Raw genomic sequence first — 27,078 nt, forward strand, 5'->3', positions numbered from 1 at the left:
TGATGTGTATCTATCAGCTCTTTGCTTCTAAAATGATTTTTCTTATACAACTCTTCCTCTCAAAAACTTAAGGTACTCTAGGGAATATCACTAAATGGATTTTTTTTAGACCTACACTTTCATCATTTTTATATCAAAAAGAATAAAAGTAATCATTGGAATAACAATGAAAATTTCTCTGGCACTGCATAAAAAGAGAATAGTTACTAGGTTGAAAAGGAATCCATTAAGATTATGGATATAAGTAATATCTAAAGAATTTATAGCGGTATTTTATAAAAGCAGTCCTTTAAAATTTGCTCTATTTTTATTGTCAGTAGAACCTTATCAATGCTCTATTATGACAAGAATGTAAATGGTTAAAAAAAAAAAAGAGAGAAACTTTGAAATGATGTCTATTTATGTCCAGAGCTGTTTTAACATACTAAATTTCATACCATCAATTTCATTCATTCAATTACTCATCCATCCAATAGCTGTTAGATGAACGCTACACAAAGCACTAGGGATACAGAGATGAAAAATACAGTTCTTTCCTTTAAAGTTGTGAGTTTAATGGGGTAGACAGTTTAAGAAATTGGAAATTACAATGCTTATGATAAGAACAATATCATGGGTATACACGAGGCACTGCAGGGGCTTAGAAGAGGAACAAAACCTTTGAGTAGGGGGGCAAGTACAGAGAAGATATCAGTGAAGGTTAGTAGGAGGAGTAATTCTTGATCTTTGAATTTTATCTTAAGGGAAAAAGAGAAGCCAGCTGGTTTAAAAGGAGTATCATACGTAATAATAATAATGCTAACTAACTAACTAAATAAATAAATAAATAAAAGGAAGACTTCCCTGGTGGTCCAGTGGTTAAGACTCCACACTTCCACTGCAGGGGGCACAGGTTCGATCCCTGGTCAGGGAAGTTCCGCATGCCGCGCGGTGCAGCCAAAAGAAAAAATAAAAAAGACGTATCATTCAGAGTTATTAGTCACAAGCAACAGAAATTGACATTGGCTGATTAAAGAGAAAAGAAATGTATTAAAATGATAGTAGATAGCTCACGGAACTTCCTGAATGACTCAAGAACCAGGCTCAGAGTACATGCAGCCAGAAACATCCCCCCAAATCATGCCAGAGATCTAGTCCAGTGAGGATGCTGGTGAAGCTGGTATTACCAGTACCACTGGCCCCGGACATTCAACAGCAACTAGTTCCTGCTGCCTCAGAAGTTCAGTCTTGCTGCAACTGCTACCATCACCATCAGCAAAAGTTCTCTGAGTTCGTGTTTCTGTGTGTCATGAGCTCCTAAATGAAAGTCTAGAGAGAGGCATCTGGTCAGCAAAGCCTAGGTCACATGTTATACCTAGCTGCAAAGGAAGCTAGGAAAGTCAACATCTTCCTGTTTTCTTTACCCACTGCTGCATAACAAACCACCTCAAAACTTAGTGGCTTCAAACATCAACAACAATTATTACAATATGTCTCAAGATTCTGTAGGTTGACTGGGCTCAGATGGACAGTTCTGCTCCAAGTAATGTCTGCTGGGTCTAAAATCATCTGAAGGCTCATCCAAGATGGCTCACTCACATGGCTGGCTGTTGGCTAGGAGCTCAGCCAGCCATCTAATATTATTTTAATAAATTTATTTTCTGCTTAATTAGCCAATTTGATTGGCTGAGCATTACTTGATTGAGGAGAAAATAAGACTGAGGAAGAGATGGAACTGTAGCAGGTCAATTCTCCTCAATGGGCCTCTTCACATAGATTGGGCTTTCCCACAGCATGGTGCTCTCAGGGAAGTTGTACGTTTCCCAGGGTGTCTCCCTTCAAAGTGGGAGCATTCCAAGCAGCAAAGTCAAAAGCTTCAGATCTCTTAATGCTCAGCCTGAAAAGTTACACAGCACCGTCTCCACCACTTCTGTTGGTCAAATCAAGCCACAAGCTAGCACACACTCAAGTAGAAGGAAGATAAACTCCATCTCAAAATGCAAAGAGGGACAAAAATCCTGCAGCTGTCTTTAAGTCCCCATACTGGCACTTTCAGCTCTTATACTTGGAGGAAGGCTTTGCCTCCCACCTAGTCTCATAAGTTAGCAATTGTCTCAAATGTATGAAAAGGGGTTCAGATGCTGAGCTCTCGAAAAAAAAAAAGGTAACTGACCACTGTAAGAAGCAGAAAGAAGGGCATTCCATGCAGAGGGAACAGTATTGGAAAGTCAGAGAGAGGGCTTCAGTTGATACTGCCACTTAAATAGTGCAGTACTCATGATAACATAATTCTTGCTGTTTTCTTGCTAATGCTGCATTAGAACTGCTCCTTGTTGAACAGAATTGTAATTCTACCGTATTTGCGCATATTAGAGGGTTTAAACTAATTACAATTGATTTGGGAGCTGCAGTCCTTGCTTGTTTTCTCCTTTCTGTATCTTTAAAACACTTTACAAGATCACTGTTTACAAGATCTGCTCCAGAATCAGAAATGTGTGTTTGACAATGAGTGCCTAGGGTGTGCAGTAATTTGGAAATAAATGTAAGGGAAATCCAAACCTCATATGCTCAGGCATTTTTAATAATATTTTCTTTTACTTTTCATTATGAAAATATTCAAAATAGAGAAAAGTAGAAAGAATAGTACAATAAACACCAAGATATCCACCACCTTGATTCAATTCAATAATTGCTAGCATTTTGCCATATTTTCCTTATCTCTATGTACATGGTCTTTTTTTCTGAACCATTTTAAAATAAATTACACTTATTATGATATTTTAGTCACTTCCAAAAAGTAAGGAGATTCTCATACATGTCCATAATTTCATTATTATATCTAAAATAGTTAATAATAATTTCTCAAGAGGATTTCATGGCCATCCACATTTAGATTTCCTCAGTTACCCCCAAAATGTCTTTTATAACTGTTTTGTTCAAATCAGGATCCTATTAAGAACCATGCACTACATTTGGTTATTATTTCCCTTGTCTCTTTTAATCTAGAATATCCCTTTTGAAGAGACCAAGTTGTTTTGTCCAATAATCCAGGTACTGGATTGGTATGATTGTGTCTTTGTAGTCCTGTTCAACTGGTTCCTCCAGCATTTCCTGTAAAATGGAACATAGATTTAAAGGCTTATTTAGATTCAGGCTAAATATATTTGGCAAGAATACTGTGTACCTCTGTGACCTGTATGTTTCATCTGTGATCTGTGTACTTCACATTGCATCATATCAGGAGGCTTATTGTGGCCAATTGTCTTTGTCTTTTAGTTTGGGGAGGGGAAAGCAAAAATAATATACGCCAGGTTCATGAGGCAAAATAATCTAAGACAGGGTCATGGCAGGACTAAAGGTGTGGAGAGGAATGATAACCAGCCCACAGGGATGCTGTCTGCTTCTGAGCCCTAAGCTTCAGGCTTACTTGCTCACCTGAGAGACACTCATCTTGATTGTATTAATGAAGGGAGGAAAAGACCCTGTCTGGGATGTGAAGACAAGTCCTCCTCTCTAGCTCAGAGAAGAGGAAGATCCCAGCATAGCCCCTGAACGAGTCTTTCTTGCCCCGTCCTGGGAGAAGTCCGGCCTGATTTTCTAACAAGGAAAGCAGTACAGCAACATTTACTTCATGGGAGCTACAGAGCTGTGAGAATTTAGGGTCTGGTGTACTTAAGTGGGCCCAGAGGCCAGAACACCAAAATTATTGTCTCTGTCAGCTCTAACACACCAGAAGAAGCCCAAAATGGCAGTAAGGAACCCTCTGGAAAGCTGGTGCAGAAATTTGGCTCCTGGAGTGCTTTTAAGTTTTTAGGTGCAATAGCAGCCACTTGAGGGGCCCAGGATGAACAGACCCAGTGGACAGAATTAGCCAAAGCAGTACAGCAGCACCTGGCAGCTTCAGGGTGGTCTGGAGCAGGATTTCTCAACCTAGCAACTATTGACATTTTGGACTGGATAATTCTTTGTTGTGGAGGCCACCCTCTGCATGGCAGGATGTCGAATGGCATCCCTGGTCTCTACCCACTAGATGCCAGCGGCACCTCCACCTGAGTTGTGACAACCAAAAGTTTCTCCAGACATTGCTAAATGGCCTGGGCAAGCGAAGAGGGGGCAAAATTGCCCCTGGTTTTGAATCACTGGTCTGGGGGAAGGATCAGTTAGGTGGCAGTAGGGTTTCCCACTGAGGGACTAACACCAGCCTTTATACTGAAATCTCTTACTTACATTAGTGCATCTTGTCTGGATAGCGGCTCTGTGAGGTAGGGGTACTGTCTCGATTTTTACAGCTGAGAAAATTTCTCAGCAAGTTTCTGTGATGTTGCTAAGGTTCTGACCAGTATCTATCCCACTTGAAATCTAATTCTCTGTCCATATACCCAGCTGCCTCTCTTTCTGATAGCAGGGAGCAGCTGCCAGAATGCCAGCATCCCAGGCCTGGCTGCAGGCACTGAGCTTCAAAGTAGGTGAGGAGTGTGAGGGGAAGAACTGAAGGAGCATTAGCTCGGGGCAGGGAGCAACTTCCAGCTCAGCATCATTAATCTGGTCGTTCAGGGGCACAGGGAAGTTTCCATCGGTGGTCTTCCTGGGGCTGCTGCTACCTGGTCTGACAAAAGACATGAGGAAGGAATAGCCAAGAGGGTTGCAGAGACCTGGCATGAGAGTTGGGAGAACATGGAACATGTTAAAAAACATGGAGGGCAAACGTTTTGGGTCCCTGAGAAATAACGATGAGAAGATTATCCTTAAGTGCTCTGAGTAATGTATAAGATCCTGGCTCCAAAGAGGCCTGAGATAATTCAGGAGTTGCAGTGTGAGAACAGTACCTGGGCAGACTGCACTTCCACGGAAACAGCATAGAGTTGAGAGAAGTTCATCGGATACCCTAGTTAGGAAGGAGGGGCAGGGCCTGAAGCACTGGGCCTGGAGGAGTCTGGAGAGCTGCCCCACTGCCAGTAGAACCAATCAGATACACTGGGGCAAACACATATCTGAAGTGAAGCATTTTCCAACTACTCCAGCAGATCTTCCTCTTCTCTGAACTCCAGTTACTTTCACCAGTTCTATGCAGCTCGGCATTTAATTGTTCTCTGTTTTACAGAATCAGAAGTTTCAAGGTGGCACTTGTTTCAGGTATATTGGTCTTGTCTCCCTAACTGGACTGTAAACTCTTGTTTACGGGCAAGAACCAAGGCCTGTTTCTTTGTAGTCCCTTAGCACAATGCTGAGTGCATAAAGGTGTTCAGTAAGTTGTTAATTGATTTTAAAAGGCAAATTACAAAAATAATCAAGGACAGGATAACTTTAAACCATTGAATAACATAGTAAACAGCAAAGGCTCAAGAAAGCTAGTAACAAGTATTTTTCAAAGTTTTTTCTGGAAACACTCATCCTACTGATTCAAGAGAATGTCATTTGTTCAACAAATATGTATTGTCATCAACCCTGTGCCAGGCAATGTTCTTGAAGTTGGGAACATAGACATGAATAAGAAATCTCTGCCCTCGTGCAAGTCTAAGTTGCATGAAATTTTCTCTGTCATATTTCCCTGGATCCTGCTACCACACAAAGTTAAAGACAGATGGAAATTTTTCATAAAAGTAATACTCTAGTTTGTCTAATAGAAATATAATTCGAACTACATATGTGATGTAAAACGTTCCAGTAGCTGCACTTTTAAAAAAATAAAAAGAAACAGGTGAAATTAATTTCAAAAGATTTTATTTAATTGAATATATCTAACATATTATCTCAACATGTAATAAATACCTTTAAATTATTAATGAGATCATTTACATTGTTTTTTCTATTAGGTCTTCAAAATCCTGTGTGTATTTCATACAATAGCACATCTCAATATAGACTACACACATTCTGAGTGCTCATCAACCACATGTGGCTAGTGGCTACTATATTGAATAATGTAGATCTAGTTGTTTTTAAGTAGCTCACTTGATTAGCCAATCACTTCTGTGATGGTTATTTCAATATGTTAATAAAGCCAACTAAAGAGGAGTTAAGTTTAGGCATTGACCCCTCTTCCCCTACACCTAGGAAATGTCTTTGGGGTCCTTAATTTAAATGCTATGTATTAATGTGAATTCCTACCCCCAGGAGCCTATCCTTCAAAACTTCATCCTTGGAAAGGTCTATATTGCCCTTACATAGTCAATATTTTTCTAGAATGTTCTAGCTATCCAGTAGTCCAGAAAGTACATTAAATAGTAATTTTCATTATTTATACAATAAGCTTGATAAGCAAGTTCAAGAAGGACCAGTGGGAATGAATAAAAAACCAAATCTCTGTTGTTCATCACACTTCCACAAAGTATAAAATGGTGAAATCCCCATCAAACCAACAAAAAAACATTAGCAACAAAAAAGTTTAATTGTATTCCCACTATGAAATAAGTTTCTTTTTATACTTTTATTCCATATGATTAAGATAATTTATATCTAACATGAATATTTATCTTCAGCACATCTTATATTATGGCCACAGCCAGCTGAGCATAGAAAACAAGTTCATTTCGGTTCCAAATAGTTTTGGTTTCTTATGTGCTTTGGTAAAAAAGAGAAGATTATAACAAACAAGAAATAATGTAGAGTAAAAACGGAGATTACACTGGATTAGGAACATGAAACCTGGCTTCTAGCTTCTAATACCTAGTTCTCTACAAGCCAATTGGATAACTGAGGACATCACTGTCATTTAACCTCTTAGGACATTATTAATCTTACCTGTAAAATTGGAGGGAGAGGTGAGGATGAGACTGCTTTTGGACTAGATGATTTCTCAAGTTGCTGAAACTTTTTCAGCAAAGTTTTCAATGGCTCAAATTCAATATACACAATACTTAGATTATAGTGAAGGCATGTTCCATTTATTAACCACACTTATTGTGAGAAGAAAAAAACTCCATTTGAAAACATGAAGAAAATGGGGACAGTGTATTAAATGATGAAATGAGGCAAATTGTCTTTACTATGAGGAATCTGAGGGACTACATTATTACTCTTCTATAAAGTGAGAAGGCCAAATGGTGTAGGGGGAAAGAATTTTGAATCAGGAAATCACGGGTCTAGCCCTAAATCCATCTCTAACTTTTTAATTTTGTAAAATCCCAATGTCTGCGATCACACCTTCTATAAAATGGCATTAATTCATTCTAAGGGGGTCTATGTGAGAGTCAGAAGAGATAATATACTTAATAGCACTTTGAAAAGTTGTGCAAATTTAAGATATCAGCATTAGCATAATACATCAGGAACTATCTCTAGGATACTGTTCACAATTCATGGTTTTAAACTAACTGGTTCTGGAAAAGTTATTTTTTAACCATGAAAAAATGAATGCAGAATATGTCAGAGAATTATATAACAAACACTCATGTACCCTCTACCTGGAATTCAATGTAAATGGTTTGATCAAACATCAGGTCGTACACCTTAAATATATACAATTTTTATTTGTTAATCATACCTCAATAAAAGTGGAAACAAAAAATGTAAATGGTTTTTCACATTTGCTTCAGATTTTTTTTAAAGATATAAAACTTTGCAATAACATAAAGTCTTCTTTAGCGCTTTCTGACCTATTCCATACTAGCCTCTAATCAATGTTGTGTTTATCATTCCAGTCCATATTTTTATACTTTATTATAAAAATGTACATCCATAAATAATGAAGTATTGGTTTATTTTAAAAAGTTACATACATTGTAAAATTCATATCATATACACTCATTTTGAACTTCACATTTGTATTTATAATCTAACCATATTGATACTTATAGTTCTAGTTTGAGTACTGAATAGTGACCATCTATGAATATATGTTTAAAATATAATACTAAAAAGTATTATTTAGACATAAAGTATTTACTGGGTTATAAAATAAAACCATAGGAAATGTTTAGATGTGGAAGAGACCTTGGAGATCATCTGGTACAGGGTTTCTGAAGCTGCAGTTCATAGAACCTCTTCCATGAATGAGATTTAGGAGGCCTAAGAAATTCTGAGCATCCGTGGGATGAGCATTTTCTGCAGAAATGGCCAAAGCTTTGATCATATTCTCAAAGAGATAAATGTGTTAAATAGCTATGTCCTAAGAGAGTGGAGAGCATGTGGTCTAGTTCCATTCTCTCATCTGACATGTAAGAAGACTGAGCTCCAGAGAGGTTAAGTAATTTACACAAAATCATAGTGATAATAGAGCCTGTTCATAGACCCAGGTCTATGTATTGCTTTTTCAGAATGCCACATGGGTGGGGTTTTGTGCCTGCTTGTTTGTTGATTTCTTATACAATATAATATGAGTTAAGTTCCTTTCAACTTTTTAGTCTACAAAGTACAATTCAATCTTTTTTTCTCTTTTAATTATTATCCACTGCTGGTGATGAGGTAGTAAAATTGGTATACTCCTATATTACTGGTGGTGTTGTAAATTGATATAAATCTTTTGGAAAATAATATGAGATGATGAAATGCCAATAAAACATTCATAGCCTTTTGGCTCAATTGTTTTTATATTGAGAAAAAAATTCCTAAAATCGGACAAAGCCACAAGCACAAAATGTTCATCAATACAGTATTATTTGTAATAGTGGAAAATATCCACTAATAGGATAATGGATAAATCATGGTTATGTCCACTCAGTTGAATACTATGTAGGCAATTAAAATCAAAGTTTTATATAAAAAAAAAAACACAACAGGATGAAATACTTACAACATAATATTAAGTGAAAAAAAGATACAAAATTGGCTTACATTATGATGACAATTTTGTAAAAAGTCTGCACAGGAGAAAAAACTAGAAGTAAATACAACAAATGATAACTGGCCATTTAATTTTTCTTTTCTTGATGCAAAATCTTGAGTAGTTATGGTCATAACTTTTAAAAAGCAAATAAAAACAATACTATCATTGGATGCAAATACAATGAATGTTAATGTTTTCATCATCTTCAAAACATTCAGAGATACTTTCTTTTTGTAATACAATTTCATAAGCATTGGAATGCTGTCTTCAGAATTATGTGTAAGATTACCAATTACAAGTTGGTTGATTGCTCACAAGTCAGCTGGCCAAACAGTGACTCAATTTCTATATACAACGTTGGACACTGATTTCTGTATTGTTGTCCTTAAGTTAATAGAATTGGTTTCTGCATTTACTTGACAAAAATCATCATTTTGTAATCATGTTATGTAAGAAATTAGGAAGATATTTTTCTGAATGCAGTTTTCTTTTTAATATTTTGATGTTTAAATTTATTATTTCAGTTTAAACATTTTCTTGATCTAGGGTCTGCTTTAGGATTTTGTCATATGTTCTTATTCTGATATTTCTGTTTAGTTGAGCTATCAAATTAGAACAAGCATGTGTTCATCTAAAATCAATTCACTTCCAGTTTCTACACACACACACACACAAATATTTTTGTTTCTTTCCTTCCTGGTCAATAAACATTTATAGCGATATATATATCGCGTATATATAGCATATATCTATGGTTGCACACGAGCAAAACCAGCAGGGGGCGAAATACAATAGGATTAAATTTGACAACCTATATAGATTTTTCTTGCTTTAGTGACTGAGCAATAACAAAAAATCCAGCACCTCCACAAAGCAATTGGTACTCCAATTTAAAGTGATGCAGTCTCCGTATATCTTACAGCGACTGAGTTGTAAAGAGACAAATGCGTGTCTATTTTAGCGCTCCAAGTTAAGTTGTCTAGAACATTGCAGAGGCGGGATCAACCCTGATGAACTGCTTTTGTCCTTATCTTTCCCCTGATTTGTATAATTCCTCCACTCAAAGGGGTGGCCACTTCCCTGTGGCTGAGGGGGTGTTTTCCAACCTCGTTTCTTCGCGTAGCTGATGAGCTTTGCTATTCCGGAACGATTTTAAATCATTCAAATTGCCGGTGCAGGTTTGGCAAAAGTGAGCAGAATGAGCACGCGGTAGGGCTCAGGATTGCAGGATAGGACCCCGGGCTCATCATCCCGGACGGTAACAATAATCCTTGCAGCCTGGCGGTCTGGTTTTTACAGTGGCCGGTGTTCTACATTACAAAGGAAGGGGAAAGGTTGTAAAAATGCAAATGACCAAGACTGATGATAGAAAAATGTTATGACCGCTGTTAAAGACACGCGGAAGTTGATTTGATTTCTTTAGTTTCATCGAATAGTCTTCCGCAGCATCTATGAAAAATGACCACCGTCTCAATACGTTAGCAAAACCCCCCAATTTTTTTGTTGTTGGTCTCGAAGACGATTTGTCAGTTCGGCAGCTGCTTTCCCTCTTGTTTTGCATTTTAAATTTGATTTAATTCTTCTTTGTTATTTCAATATATCAGCTTCCTCTTCTGTCAGCTTAAATTAGAAAGAGGAAGGGACTTGGTGAACGAAAAAGTCGTTTTTCGGGGCGAAAAGGGCAAGCTGATAAGTGCTCTCCAGCAGGTTTTTGGTGGAGAAGACAGGGTTCCGTATTTCAAAACCTTTGCAATTTTTACTTGGAGAGCAAGAGACTTAACTCAGTCCTGAGCTGAACGTTGACGTTAGCCGGCTGAAGAGAACCTGTCCCTCCCCCGGAGCGCTGCCTCAGGAGTCGCGGAGTGCGAGAGTACTTCTTTCCCCCCCTCACAGCTCGATGACTCCCGAGGAAGTCAAGAAAAAGGGCAGCTTGCCCGCACCCAAAATGGCGGCCGGCGCTCTGAGCGACGGCGCCTGCGCAGGGGTAAGCGGTCTGTGACACTGATTCCCCCGGAGTGTCCTCCCCCCCACCCCCCAGCACCCACTAGCGCCCGGCCCCGACCTAGCCACCTGCGCCCGGAAGTGACGTGTCGGCGGCAGCGGTTCTCCCGCTGCATGATGGGAGAGTGTGTGGAGTGGGCGGGGGGTCTCCGCGGAGGAGGAGGTGGAGGCGGCGGCGGCGGCGGAAGAGGGCGGAGGGTAATGGGATGGGGGTCTTGCGGCAGCGCTGAAACTCCGGGTGGGCGTCCATGGCGCTGCTTTGCTGACAGGGCTGAGAGCAGCCTGCCTTCCGCTTTCACCAGCTCCGCGTCCGAATAACCGGTCCTTCCCCGGGGAGCCAGTTCCTCCTCGGGCCCCTGAGCCATGCCCATCGAGGCCGCCCCGGACGAGCCAGGTAAGCGCCACCACTCCGCTCCCCCAGCCGCGCGGGGGAAAGAGGATGGGGGACCCGGCCCAGCCCACCGGCCGGATCCTCGCCCGGGCCGGGGGCACCTGCCACGGAGCTGGGGGCTGCGGGGACGGTGCCGGCTCTGCGGGCCTGCGCGCTCCGGGCTCTGTCCTTTTCCACGGCGGGTGCGGGGACGCCGGCGGCGGCGCCCGAAGCACACGGCCCCTCCTTGCCATCCCGGGCACCGGCCGGGGAAGTGAGAGCCTTTCCAACGTCCCCGGCTCCCACGGTCTCGCCCTGCCCCTTAGCTTCCACCTGCCTACAGCTCCGCACCGGCCGCTCCCTCCCGGGAGCTTGTTGAGAAGTTTGGGGCTTTGCTCCGGCTTCCTCTTTCTCTCTCTCCCCCTCCCTCGTGACAGGTGTAAACACTGACTGCTTCTCCCAGGCCCTAGGCCAGCCGCGACCAGAATGTGATGCTTCCTAGGGTCTCTGAAGCAAGCGGATTTTGAGTCCTCCAACAGGCAGAGGAGACGGCACCAAAGGTCCTTCATCCCTTCCTGAGAGGACCTTTTCTGCTCCCTTCTTGCACTCCTCAAGAAATAGTCTGCGTCCCCTCCCCAGACTGCGTGCGAAAAGTTGGACCATTATACTTTAAGTGTCCTGTTTGGCACGTGCTACGTCTTGCTTGGGCAGGGGACGGAGTATAGGGTGAACGGTGGTAGGATCCTTTCACCATTAGGAAAGTGCTGAGAATGACTAGGTTTTTCTCTTGTTGGTTAATTCAAGTTACAGCTTGGTTTCCCACTGAATCTTCTTTTGGGGCCGAGGGAAGGACTAACCCCTTCATGGAAATACTTTACTAGGGAGCAAATGAAACAAAATCAGTAGTTCCGTTTCAAAGTTCTCACTTTAGGAGAAGAAAAGTAAAACTTTACTTTTGAACTTTAATCTTCCCTTTCACCAGCTACGTTTTAGTTTTTTTGGTAGGATGGGAGGGAGAGACAGTTTAATCCTTGATGTTACATTTAATTGTTGCTTTCTGTTAACCTTTTAGACATGTATATATGCTAAACTCTAAGGGAAACAACTGTTTCAACGCTATTGTGTTGACATAATCTACACAGTTTCTCTACATTTTATATGCTTTGCCAACTTAAATATTGGCTTTTGTAGTACTCATTTTTAACTCTTTGCAGAAGTAGATGTGTTTAAACAAAGTATCTATGGTAGTCTTCTAAATTTTGTCCACGATGATATTTCACATGTATTAAAAAGCAGATCCTGTGTAAAACATCTAGGCAAGTAAATGTTACCTATTAAATGCTCATTAGATCGAATTCCTCTGTGTATGTATCATTATATTCATTAATCTTCAAGGCATAGACACCCTTTTCTAGATATCTATTAAAAGCATAGATATTCACATAATATGTAGGACATTAAATTTTAGTGTTTTCTGGTCTTTTGACCTAGAGACTATTATAAAAATAATACTATAATCAAAGCAAAGAAAATGTATCCACAGTTGCATTGATAAATTTTGCAGAATCCAATTGTCTACGAAAATCTTGTAATCTAGGTGAATCCTATTTTAAAACATCATTTTAAATTTTCATTTTTTTTCTACTTACAGTAAGTTAAAAACTTGTTCAGGAAAATAGTGAAATTTATCAAATAATGTTTTATTTTGTGTGAAATTCTAAAGTGCCTCCCTTAACAATCTAAGAAGTCTTTGAATAGCATCTCATTGAGGGATTACCTCTTCTCTCCCAAGCCTACCCCCCAAAAACTCATAAAAGGAGGACATTAAATTTTTAGGCATTTTTAAACAGTCATACATTATTTAAACCAAACGTTGCTTATTTAATTTTACCTACAATTTGTAAGTTAAAAAACACCCTTTTCTCTCTATGCTTAGCACTTTCAATTTCTCTTTAAGTAGGCTAGTGAACCTTTCCAGCCTAAAATTTATAAGTATTTCTGGTTTCTACACAATTTTGGAACTATCTGGTGTTATATGGAGTATATATACATTTCACTTTGGTAATTAATCTTTTCTCAATCAGTATATATACACAAGCATACATACACGTACACACACAGTCACAGATTCTTTTGCAACTTTATATGATAGTTACTAACACTGGCATACACTACTTCCTGTGAGCAAGATACTTTTCTTTTTTTTTTTTTTTTTTGGCTGTGCCATGCGGCTTGCAGGATCTTTGTTCCCTGGCCAAGGATTGAACCCAAGCCCTCGGCATTGAAAGCTCAGAGTCCTAACCACTGCATCGCCAGGGAATTCCCAGCAAGATACTTTTCTAAGTGATTTATATGCAATATATTAACTCATTTAGTCCTCACAACAACCCTGTAAGCTAGGAGGTGGTATCCCCACTTTTCAGAAAGGAAACTTAGGCACAGAGATGTTAAGTAACTTGCCTGAGGTCAAACAGCTGGTGACAGAGCCAAGATATGATAGTTTTATTTTTCATATTTATATACTCTTTATATAGTTTTTAAAACACGCCAATACGATATATTTTATGGGAATCGTATAATATGTAGCAAAAGTATGAAAACATGCATTGGAATGATAAATTCCAAATCAGTTAAAGTTACCTCTGGAGAACTGGAGAGGAATAAGGGATCTAGGAAGAGTCCATGGTTTTTCAGCCATAAATGTACTGTCTTTAAAATAAATCTGAAGCAGATTTGGTAAAGATTAAGATTTAACACAGCCAGGTGATGTGCACTTGATCATTCACTGTATGTATTTTTCTAAACTTTGTTGTATGCTTGAAATCATAATAAAATACAAAGTTCAGGTTTTTCATTTAAAAACAAAGGATCACTCTCATCTTTCAGCAGTGTATATTTAAAAAGAGGACAGGAAGGAGTTAGTGTTATTTTGTGTTGATTTCCTTTTAAAATACAAGGAGCTTTTAATTTGAAAATATTTGAATTAAGAATTGTTGCCCTCCCAAGGGTCCTCTGCAGTAACTTCCCTTGCCTGGGCTCTTCTCTAATTGCTGCCAACCATCTCAACAGCCCTGTATCACACTTCTAATTTCTATTTCTGGCCTTAGCCTAGGGTAGGACTTATAGGTCTCGATTAGATGTATTCCCTGGGAAAGAGAAAAGGAAGACACTGTATGTGGGGAAGAAGCAGGGAAGTAAGGAGTTTGGGAAAAGTGAAAAAAGAGGAAAAATAGGAGATTTAAGACTCCATCCTATCATTCCTCAGTCACCACCACCCCTATTCCAAATAACTAACTTAAATTAAAGGTTGTCTGTATGCTCAAAGCTTAATTTACAAGCACTATTTTGGTGAGTAGTTTCCAGAGGAAAATTAAGTAGTAAATTAGAATAAATTCACTGCATGTTCTATTTATGTAAATATTTACAATATGCCACGAACCATTTCAATTAAATATCTACTAACATCATGGTGTTTTCTTCCTTTCATTCATACAGCAGATACCTATTGAGCACTCACCATATGTCAGGCCCTGTTCTAGGTGCTCGGGTCACTGAAATGATCAAATTAAAAAAAAAAAAATAGCCCTTATAGAGCTTCACTTTCTTGGCATTTGTATATGTGTGTGCACATGCATGTTTGTGTTTGTGTATTGGAATCAGAGATTTAGAGTGTGAGAGGGCAGTGTTGTAGGGCTTCGTAGAAATTCTAATGTCTTTGGTTTTTTACTGTGTGAGATGGGAAGCTATTGCGGGGTTTTTGAGGAGAGATGTGACATAATCTATCTTTTAAAAGGAGCTGTCTGGCTGTACAGACAGATCTTACTGCTGTACAGTAAGTAGATTATAGGAGTGCAAGAGTGGAAGCAGGAAGATTTCATTAGGAGTTGGTGACTGATACAGCTAAATGATCATTTTGTAATGAATACAAATGTCAAATCTGTATGTAGTACCCCTGAAACTAACAATATTGTACACAAACTGTATTTCAATAAACAAATAATACATCAAAAGTTAAAAGTAAATAGATGATAGTAGTGGCTTGAACCAAGATGGTAGCGGTAGAGATGATGAGAAGTGGTAGGACAGTTACTAGAATTGGAACCTCTAAGATTTTCCCCATTGCTAAACTCAAAAAACTCCGAGGTACATACTCCCTTCTGAAAAGTCAAGGCCACACAGCCTACTTTCCCAGCATACTGCCTACTCGCTTCATATATCCTACATTCCAGCCAAACTCTGTGATGTGACTTCCTGCTCTTTGACAGTTGCCCCATGCTTTATCTTTAGTGCCTGCCGTTTCCTCTGTTAATTAAAATCCTTCGCATTTCAAATTCTCTTTCATGAAGTTTTTTTTTTTCTCATTTTCACCGCTCTTTCCAGTCAAGTGAGATCTTTTTCTTAGAAACTTTAAAACCACATTTTACTTTATTTGGTGTTTACATTCTGCCTTGTATTAATTACTTTTACTGTCTTCCTATATTGGTCCTCATAATTAATTATAAGTTTCTTTAAGTTGTGGCTCCATTACTCAGTCCTACCCCTTATAGAACCTATCGTATGTAGCAGATGCTCAGTAAGGTGCGTGCGTGTGTGTGCGTGTATGTGTGTGTTTAGTTTAATTTTTTAAGTCTTATTACAGAAGCATCATAGAAAATAGTCAATCAAAAAAAAAAATTACATTCCCATTACCCAGGAATCCCACTGTAAACAGTTCAGTGCATATCTTTCCACACATATATTTATGTATGTGTACTTTTTACCAGAATGAAATCTTATCATACAGACTGTTTTGTAGGTTGTTTTGATTTAGTCAGTTAGACTCCCTTACCACTTCAGGAAATTTTCATCTAAACTAATATTCAAGGCCATATTCAAATTCTTCCCCAGTTGACTCAAAAATATCCCTTTACAGCTGACTTGGCCAAATCAGCATTCACTCCATATTCTTCTGGTTATTAAAATTATGAAAGGGTAATACACTTTTACTATAGAAAATTTGGAAAATGTGGAAAGTGTAAAGAAAACTGGTATGCCTCTTAGTGGCAAATATCCATCTGTTTTAACACTTGGGACAGAGTAGCACTCAATAAATATATATATTTAAAGGAGTAATAGAAAAATATGTCATTAGTCATCACACTACAAAAAGATAACTGTGAACATTTTGGTTTACATTTAGTTTTGTTTTTTTCCCTATGGATATACGAGTTTCATACACACATACATGTATGAATGAATCATATTGTATCTCGGTGAACAAGTTTGTAGGTAATTTGGTTATTTCCATAGGACTGAGTCTTAGAAGTGGAGTTACTAAATCAAAGGGAAAGCCAATTGCTTTCTAAGAGGTTGTAATAAAATCACTCCTACTAGCAATAGTCGAGAGCACCCATCTTCCTGTAATCTGCTCAGATGGTCAATAAATACGCAGTTTTAAAATTGTTTACCTGAATTTTTATTTTGAATTTAGGCTTTTCAGCAGCATGGAATGTTTGCATAATTTAAAATTTTTTGAAGGGTTTAAACGTGAGACATATCCTTGTTGATAAAGGTTAAAATTGTTTAATGTCATGCTCTTTTAAAAATAGCTCTGATTCTGTTAGCAAGCTATTTAAGTACAAGAAATAGGATATTATTTTCTAGAGCTATGTTGTGCAATACGGAAGCCAGTGGCCACATGTGCCACTTGAAGTAAAGCTAGTCCAAAGTAAGATGTGCATTAAGTATAAAATACACACCAGATTTCAAAAACTAATGTAAAATATAGATTTTACATTGATTACATGTTAAAATAATAATATTTTGATACTTTGGGTTAAGTAACATATATTAAATTAATTTCACCTCTTTTTTAATTGGCTACTGGGAAATTTTAAATTGTATATGTGGCTTTATTGTATTTTGATTGGACAGTGCTACTCTAGAGTATGACATTTTTACCTATGGAAAAGAAATGCAAGATAACTTCATTGTTCTAGAAAGTAGTTAATAGTTTTCTTAAAATTACTTCCTACATTTAAGCCTGTCAGTGTGTTTTTCCCAGTATACTCAGTTTGCACATTTTTCAAATTATGTTTTTTATTACAAACTATAACTTATTGCAGTTCTTATGCTCTGAAGGAAATATGTGTAGTAGGAATTGGGGGAGGGTGTTAGGAAACTTACTTGAGGAATTGATACCTCTTCTAAGAATTGAAGCATGTGTGGGCATGTTTTATGCAATAGGATTGTAGGTGCAAAGGCCTTGTGGCACAAAAGAATGTTATTGTCTGACTTTCAAAAACTGAAAGAAGGCCTAGTTTAGAGCATTGAGAACAGTAGGGGAAGGGAGAAGGAATCTGTGATGGAGAGATGGGAATGGCTTAGACTTTATTAAAGATTTTTTAAAAATCTTTATCACAAGCAGGGGATTGATGTGAACAGGTTGGCTTTTTTTTTTTTAGGTTTATTTGTTGTGATTGTTTATGAGATATTTCTATATATATATATATATATATATTTAAATTTATTTTATTTATTTATTTTTGGCTGCATTGGGTCTTCATTGCTGCGCTCGGGCTTTCTCTAGTTGCAGTGAGCCCCGGGGGCTACTCTTCATTGCAGTGCACGGGCCCTTCATTGCGGTGGCTTCTCTTGTTGCGGAGCATGGGCTCTAGGCGCGCGGGCTTCAGTAGTTGTGGCGCGTGGGCCGGTAGTTGTGGCTTGCGGGCTCTAGAGCACAGGCTCAGTAGTTGTGGCACACGGGCTTAGTTGCTCCACGGCATGTGGGATCTCAAACCCGTGTCCCCTGCAATGGCAGGCAGATTCTTAACCACTGAGCCACCAGGGAAGCCCAGATTGACTTTTTAAAAGATTACTTGGGTTGGGCATGATTGAATACTAATCAGGGAGACTAGTTTAGATAATGGAAGCTTACACCAGAATGGAGTCAGGGGAGTTGGAAGGAGGTACAGGTATTCCAAAGTTGAGAGATTCATGAGTTAAAAATAATTCTTTAGAGATAGTGGAGGGTGGGGAGCTTTGTCAAGAATGGCTCTGAAGTTTCTGGCTTAGTGACTGGGTGGGTAGTGGGGTCATCAGCCCAGGGTTAGAGAGCCCTGGATGAGGACCAAGTTTGAGGAAGAAAAGCTTGGGTTCTGTTCTTCTTAAGCCCAGTTCCAGGTCTTTGAGGACCTCAAGTGGAGAGGACTGTAGAGAATTGGCTGGGCTGGGCTGGGTTTCAGGTTTGAGGGCTGGGCTGCAGGGAAAAATCTGGGAGTCCTAGAATGTACTAATTAAACCTTAGGTGGATGAGATTGTTTGAGGGAGAGTTGAGTAAGAACAGAGCCTAGATGAAACCTGGAAGAACTTATGCCACTAATTTGAGTATGTTCAGTACTTACAAGAAAATATCAGTTTGTTTTGAATCCTACTTGTAAAAGTGAAAGTAAGGAGTAAGTTGGATCAAATAGGTTAAATACTTCTGTTTGACTTATATGTATTTGAGTAGATAATCTAACACAATTCTTATTTGATTATTTGGAAACATACCTTTTTCCTGCAATAGAAAACAAACTGGGCTTCCCTAACATCAAACAGGCTGGGAATATTTATGAATAAGTATTGGTATTTTTGCTATATTAGTAGATATAAGGAAAAATTATGTAATTATCTCCATAAATACTGAAAAGTCACTTTAAAAACCCATTTTCTGATTTTTTTTAAACAAAGCAACTTAAAATAAGAATTACTAGAAAATTCTGTAATATGATAAAACATATATACCTCAAACCAAAAATCAGTACCTTAATTCAGTATCCTAATTAAGGAGAAATACTAGATGCCTGCTATCACCACTACTACTAAATCTGGTATTGGAGGCATTAGCCAACACAATCAATAAGGAAAAAGAGACGTAAGAATTGGAAAGGAAAAGGTCAAACTACCCCAATTTGCTTATGATGTGATGGTATACTGTACCAGTAACAAGAGCTTTCAATTTTATAAACAGTACTCAGCAGTTAGAAAATAAGACATGAGCAGAAGAAAAAAAAAGGTAAAGTACCTAACAATAAACTTAATAATAAATGTAAAAACCCTACATTGCTGTTTCAGTTTTATTAACAATTCTGTGTTTAGGTAATAGAAATCATTCTAAGTCATATCTTCTTATTCTTTAAATGCTGACTTCAAATGATACTTTTCAAAGTAAGACTTCTAGGAGTAGGATCTTTAATATTTGCATACATCTTAATGAGACCACAGTTTTTTAAATGGATGAAGTGAATAACATTCCTGCCTCACCCACCCTCCCAAGTGGACATTTTTGTTGTTGTTTTCTTCTTGGTCATTGCTTATGTTTTGTAGTATTTTGTGTTTTGCTGTGGTTTATCATCTCGAATAATAATTGTTTATTGTGTGCATGCAGAAATGTTGACCTGGAGTATTTGCAGATAAAACACGTCTGCTATAGCAACACTCAAAATCTGAAGCATTGATTAATTTTCTCTCTTAAAGCTTTCATTTTTAGTAGCTATTTATAAAAAGTAATGAACCTATCATTAAGAAATAATTTAACTCTCTCTCTCTCTTTTTTTTTTTTTTGGCCATGCTACACAGTTTGTGGGAATCTCAGTTCACCCCCAGGGATCTAACCCGGGTCATGGCAGCGACAGCCCAGAATCCTAACTACTAGGCCACCAGGGAAGTCCCTAACTCTTTTTACATAGAATATTTTTAATAGCATCTTTGTTCCTTAAAAAAAGAATTATACAAGAGATTCAGGTATCAAATTCAAATTTTCTCTTAGCTAAAGCCAAATAGAATGTTTGACTATTCATTACTTTTTACTTGTAGTTAAATCATGATTTCTTCTTACTCCTTTCCATATTTCAGACTCATTCCTCTATATTGTAATGAGCCAGCAGATGATAGCATTCTGTCTCATTAAGTTTCAGAAGTTTACTTGAAGCACAGTACAAGTGTTAACACCTGAATAAAATGTACAGATTTTAATCAGATAACCAGTGACCTTGGTTTCTGGAGGTGGAGAAAAGTTTCTGTTGTTGCTGCTGTTCACATATTCATTTCTTAGTGTTCAGCTGCAAGTGAAACTGTGATTAATTTTTTAAACGTGGGTTTTTTTCCCCAAGAATTCTATAACATTTAAATTATATAGATAATTATAAATGTTTCAAGGATTAGTGCAGTAATTTAAATTTGATCCTTTAAGGAACTTTTCCAATATTCATTTTTAAGAAAAGTACTAATTTATCGTGAACTCCTTGTTTTTGAAATCTTAAGAGAGTTAAATTTTGTAGTGATATTCTCATGTATGTGTACTGACAGAACTTTAAGAAATATTTGTACAATCAAATCACCGTAAGGGAAAACTTTTTTATAAGAAAAAGTACTATTTCATTGATTTACCTATATTAATGAGTTCAGCAGTGAAGTTTAGAGATCTTTATGTTATCCCCAGAGTTATGAAGTCCAGTAATATTTATATTCTCTGGAAGCTTAACACAGTGGTTCTTAACCTTCGCTAACCATCAGAATTATCTTTGAAACTTTTTTTTAAAATACAGATATTCAGGCCCACCTATTCTATTAAAAAAATAGTTAATACAAAGCTAAGATTGAGACGCATTGGTTTATAGCCTACTAGAGGAGAAAAGCATGGAAATAAATTTGATTCACTTTGTTAAATGTAATAAAAGAGATAGATATAAAGAAGAATTAATTCAGACATGCAACCTGACATAATGAAAAGAACACTGATTTTTTTAATGTTAGAGTCCTGCTGCATAACTCTTTGTGGGACCTTGAGCAGATTTTTTGACCTCTCTGAGCCTGTTCCTTTATCTAAAAATGGATGTTTGAGATTAAATTGGATAGTGTACGAATAAGTACCTTGCACAGTTCCTATCACATAATAACTTGATAAATATTGGTGATACCACTTCACAGAGAAACTCTATGCCTGAATAGGGTTTTGAAGGCTTAGTAAATGGGTTTTCTGGACAGATAAGAATAGTAAATTAGAAGAAGTGGCGTATGTGACAACCTAGAGGTAACGTAGTGCCAGTGGAGAACCCAGGGGGTAGTGTTGTCTGGCTGGAGGAAAGAGGGAGTGTCTTGGCTATATGGCTAAGATAAGGAGTTTCAAGTGGAGTACAGGAATCCTGGCCAAAAATAATGAGGCCCTGAAATACGATATTGGTTGTGGGATATTAACTACAGTAAGAGTTGTTAAGGACTTAATTTGTGGTTCATTTAATTTGAGGGAGGGAGATGGCAAAGAGGGAGCAGTCAGAGGTAACACTCAGATTTCCGGACTTAGAACTCAGAATGTTATAAGAACAAGTGGTTTCTGTTTGTTCTTTGAGTAGAGGTTGACTTCAGTTTTGGAATTGGAGGATATGAGTTGTACTTGGGACATCCAGGTAGAGAGATTCAAAAAGGCAGTTGGGTAGGCAGAGGTTGGGCAGCCACAGATAGATAGAGGTTTGGCCATAGTGAACATATAATATCAAACAAAATGGGGAAGAGATAATATCAAACAAAATGGGGAAGAGATCTCTCAGCGATAAGAATATGAGGAAGCCAAGGCCTGGGGAACATGGACATTTATGAGGCAAGCAGAAGAAGCAGATACACTGAAGGAGGAGAAAGAAAGGATATGATAGGTAGGAGGAGAATCAAGAGAGAATGCCACTTCAGAAAGGCTTTTTCACTTAAAAATGTGTTTTAGACACCTTTCCCTATTAGCAATATAGCTTTATCTTTTTAAAAAATGGTTACAGTTTCTATTTACCCTAATTCCTTATTGATAGATATTTAAGTTGTTTTCAGTTGCTTCTTTAAAAACAAACAATGCAGGAATTAACATTTTGTGGAAATATCTTTGCATACTTATATGAATGCATCTGTGGAATACATTCTTGCAGATGAAATTGCTTAGTCAAAAGAATATGCGTTATAAAATTTCTGATATATTACTAAATTGCCTGGAATATGTGAACCAATATATACTCCCACCAGTAGTATCTTTAATTTTATCTTTAAAGTGGCTTGCTTCCTAGATTGAGGGTAGTATGAATTTGAAAAATAAATAATATTTTTTATTTATTACTTTTATGTAAAATTCTTTAAAGAGAAAGGGAATACTTTGATTTTATCAAATTACTTGGTTCATTCAAATAACATAATTTAAGAATGCATTTTGTCCTTGAATGCACCAGATCAAGGAGTTCTTTGTTTTAAAAGAAGCTCTGTTTCCTCTTCTTATATGCTGGAAGCAATAATTGGATTTAGAGGAAGTGGATCAGAAGGAAGGAGAATGATAATATTATTGTGAGGTGAATTAAACTTGAACAGAATTAATGGATGCAAACAATTCTTGTCATTGTTGTAGACATAATGACATAACCAACACAAATTCTGTGCTAAGATTTTAGACAGAAATATTTTGATTTTTTTTTTCTTCTTATATAGACTTTAAGCAATGGCCCCAAGACTGGAAAATGAGTTATTCTTATAAAGCTGATCATAGGAGAGTCAGTGCCTTAGAAAATACCCAGAAATACTGCAGAAGTTTTAAGTTGCCCTAAATTGTACTGCTTACATAATTTAAAGGTAAAAACTATGGACAAGTTTCACAGCTTTTTATTTTGTTTAATTACCTGACATTGTTCACAGTACCAGTATGGAACTACCTACTGCCTTTTCCTAACTTCAGTGATACAAACAATATTAGGGGGAAATTGAGGTTAATTTTGGTCATTTTCTCTAAACTCTTTAGTATCCTTTTTGTCAGACTTTTTTTTTTTTTTTTTACACTTTGGGTTATGACCTGTTTCTGGTTTGTAAAATTCGCTACAGGGGATCATGACCAGCTTTTAAGAAAAAATGCAATAGAACTAAAAATATCAAGAGTACACAGAGTAACAGTAAATACTGAAACTTTTTTTTTTTTTTTTAATTTATTTATGGCTGTGTTGGGTCTTCCGTTTCTGTGCGAGGGCTTTCTCTAGTTGTGGCAAGCGGGGGCCACTCTTCATCGCGGTGCGCGGGCCTCTCACTATTGCGGCGTCTCTTGTTGCGGAGCACAGGCTCCAGACGCGCAGGCTCAGTAACTGTGGCTCATGGGCCCAGTTGCTCCGTGGCATGTGGGATCTTCCCAGACCAGGGCTCGAACCTGTGTCCCCTGCATTGGCAGGCAGATTCTCAACCACTGCGCCACCAGGGAAGCCCTTTTTTTTTAATGTATATATTTCTACTGTGAGTTACAGAGGGGAAATTTTTGAAAAATTCTGCTTTATACAATAGGCTAATTCTCAAGTCATTTGTAACCAAAGGTATAATAGTACATTGTAAATAATAAATGTTGTCTGTTTTTTGTTTTTTGTTTTTTTTCGTTTTTACCCTTTAGTCTTTCTACCTCTTAGGAGAAAGTAAAACTTTAAACCAAGCAATAACACCATTAAAAGGTCAACTAGCTAGAAATTTGTTTGTAATGGGAATTCCTTCCATAGTTTCCATGAAGTTATCAGTACAGGTAGATCCACTTGTGGTAGTACCTGTATATCACACACACACACACACACACACACGCACACGAGACACACACACACACACTCATGAGCACTGTTTTGGAATGTGTTTACATTTGATTTTTCAGATATACAAAGCTTTTGTTTTATGATAATTTACCCCAAGAATGCCATTTATGTTATTGTCTGTGGATAATTTATGACTATTTCTAAGCCTGGTTCATTGTCTGGTTTCCTTCTGTTACCTCATGTGTCTCTAGGTCATCTTCTCAATTGATGGGTGATCAGGGAACAAATTAAAGTAAAACAAATAGTACTTGGGAAAGACATCATTTGTGAGGTAAATCTTCTGTTACATAGGTCATAGTTTAAGGCCAAATTTGTGAGTTTTAGGTTATCTAGGACATTGCTTTCTTTCTCATTAGCTCAGATAATTGAATTCTAACTGCATTTGGTTGTAGTTTTATAACTTTAGCTAGATGCTTTTTCCTCCAAAAGGTGAGTTGCTCTCATGGTGGGCGTTATGATACAGAGAGTAACACTGTCAGGAGAAGGGCAGCTGCCAAGAGCTTCACAAGGTGTACAGATTTTAGTTACAGACTAAAATGATGTCTTCAGTTTTGAAAGCCCACAAAGTATGATTTTGGGGTTGGTTGGTTTGTTTTTCCCAGAATACCCTGGGCCCTTGAGGTTTAACTTACCAGTCTTGACCAGAATGCTAATTTAAAACTTTACAGCAAGAAATTTCTTTCAAAGTATGTCAGCTGTTCATGTCAGCTGATTGCAAAATCTGTGGGAAGATTTACATGAAGTACTGAAGAAAGTTGCTGGGAGCAGAGAACAAGAGCAAGGGAAATTAGTTGACTGCCCAGAGTAGTATCACGCTCTGGTGACACCGGGTGACACCGGCTGACACCTCCACTTATGCGGAGAAACGGCCTCAGATTGAAGCAGATATTTATGTTATTTGGTCTATTAAAAACACATGAACAAATTTTTGTCCTTTGGCTGTTTTTTTCCCATAGCTGCATGTGAGTACTGTTCTTCTCCACACATTCTTTCCTCAGACAGGTTGCAGCAAAATGATTGGATTTGTTTTCTTTCACATGTGTCGTATTTCAGACCAGCCTCTCTCAGATCACACTTACTTACCTTGATTGAACTTAGGTATTTCCTAACTTCTTTGGGTGAGCACAAGGAGACCAGAGCTAGGGTTATAAGAAATCCAGCGGGGGCATGGAGGAGGTGGCAGCTCAAGAGGGTCAGTGGACCAAATGCCCCAGCAAGAACAAAAGTAGTGTATGCAGTTCCTACTGTGAGCCAGGCCCCGAGGATGCAGTGGTCAACAAAAGAGGCCTGTGCCTGCACAACCTTTCTAGTCTTTTGAGCTCAAGTAGAGTACCTCTTGGAAGAGCAGTTTCAGTGGAGTGGTAGGGTGAAGCCACATTGTGCTGGGCTGAGGAGTGAGTATAGGATGTTAGGAAGTAGAGATAGCGAATAGATAGGGCCCTTTCAAGAAGCTTGGTGGTGAGGAGGAGGAGGTGAGCTAAAAGGGCACAGAAGGGAGGGGTTTGTTTTGTTTTGCTCTGATTTGTTTGAGGATGGAAGATTCTTGAACATTGACAGGCTGATGAGAAAGCATCAATAGTAATAGAGAAATTCAAAAGAGGCCCCTGAGCAAGCAGTTGAGAAAGAAAACAGAAGGTCCAGGGATTATCTGTAGACAATACTGTGGATGTAAGCAAGATTTTAGTGAAGGGGCATGAAATTGAAGTAGTTTCTGCTTTTAGATTCTATTTTCAATGTAAAGTTTCAGGGATATTAGGGTGGAAATTTAGCGTGGCCAATTTATTCTGCAGCTATGTAAGAGCAGAGGGTACTAGGGGAAAAAATGGTTTTCTGAGGGCTAATGCATTTGCCCTCATTGCTGCTTCTGTTTCATTGCCTTTTTATCAACAGTTATCCAGTGTCATTTATTCAATTTCAAGTTGAAGTACCTTCTGGGAAAAATAGCTAGTAAACTCTCAAATATGGTCAGTTGATACTACAAGTTAAAGGTAAAACAGTTTCTAATGTTTTTATTTATCTTCAATTTTTACTGTGAAACTGTACAAATAAGTAAAGTACCTTATGGATTTGCATAGAAGGTTAAAATATACAATGAAAGAAAAGCTCTTTCTTAGGAATTTTTGAAAACCAGCTTCTGTAAAGTAATAACTTTTATTGCTGTTTAGCAACATTCATTGAAGAGTGAATATGTGTTGCTGCTCACATTGTCATTTACCTTATATATAGTATATTTGTACTTTTGTGACTCATCCTTATATTGAAACCAGGGAAGACAGATAATTTGGTTGTCACTTTTGGCAGTCTGGCCTTTTGAGGGTGGTCAACTTAGGTATAAAGATATTTTGCTGTTTATTTTCATTGTTTACCACATTTTTACCACTATGTACATTAATATTGAAACAAATTCACTTCTTGGCATTTTTGTTGGTTATACATTTTTTTTTTTAGGTGGGGGCTGCATTGGGTCTTCGTTGCCGAGAGCAGGGGCTACTCTTCGTTGTGGTGCGCGAGCTTCTCATTGCAGTGGCTTCTCTTGTTGCGGAGCACGGGCTCTAGGCGTGGGCTTCAGCAGTTGTGGCTCGCGGGCTCTAGAGTGCAGGCTCAGTAGTTGTGGCACACGGGCTTCGTTGCTCCACAGCATGTGGGATCTTCCCGGACCCGGGTTCGAACCCGTGTCCCCTGCATTGCAGGAGGATTCTTAACCACTGCACCACCAGGAAAGCCTGGTTATACTTTCTTCATCTTAGCTCGTAAGCATCTTTTTTTCTCCTTCCAAATTGTTGTGGAAGTTTCAGAAAACTTTTAGGGAAGATTCTTGTAATTCTAATATTTGCTGTCAATTATTTCTGCGATAGGACATTCTTCAAATATTTTATTAGCTTGTGACTGACTCACCACTTACTAGTTATACTACCATGAGGGATTATTTAACCTCTTTAAGCTTTTATTTCTTCATCTGTAAAATGAAGATAATCATTCCTACCTCATACTATAGTGTGAGGAATAAATGAGATAATTCATCAGTGCTTTTCACATAGTATTGACACATAGTTAGCGCCCAACAAATATTAATATTGTTATTGATGGAAGCAGAGAATGAAAGTATGTGGAATATACTATTTATTTAAAAGGTATTTTAAATAATATTGCATATTATTGATACAGTTGATGTCAGTGGTATCTTGGGTTTTTGTTTTTAAATTGGCAAGTTCTAAGGAATTCTGAAATCTCTGAAAAATGCTCAGTTTTGAGATTGTGGGAGTGTGATTAAGTAGTCTTAAAGTTTGCAGCCTATGTTGATGGGAGGATGATAGTCCTAAAAACAAACAACACCATCTTTCTCAGTTCTTTACTAAAAAGCT

General features: G+C 37.9%; 1 protein-coding gene across 4 annotated transcripts in view; it reads left to right on the forward strand.

Annotated features, from left to right (window-relative positions):
* Window positions 1–10,931: 10,931 nt before the first annotated feature.
* Window positions 10,932–27,078, forward strand: part of AFTPH (aftiphilin) — a 63,029-nt gene continuing 46,882 nt past the window's right edge. For all 4 annotated transcript variants that reach the window (XM_061211194.1, XM_061211195.1, XM_061211196.1 and 1 more), the window contains exon 1: window positions 10,932–11,138. The gene's annotated coding sequence lies outside the window, so the exon portion shown is untranslated. The remainder of the gene's footprint in view (window positions 11,139–27,078) is intronic.

The sequence above is a fragment of the Eubalaena glacialis genome, chromosome 14 (genome assembly GCF_028564815.1).
Source record: "Eubalaena glacialis isolate mEubGla1 chromosome 14, mEubGla1.1.hap2.+ XY, whole genome shotgun sequence".
Classification (NCBI taxonomy): Eukaryota; Metazoa; Chordata; class Mammalia; order Artiodactyla; family Balaenidae; genus Eubalaena; species Eubalaena glacialis.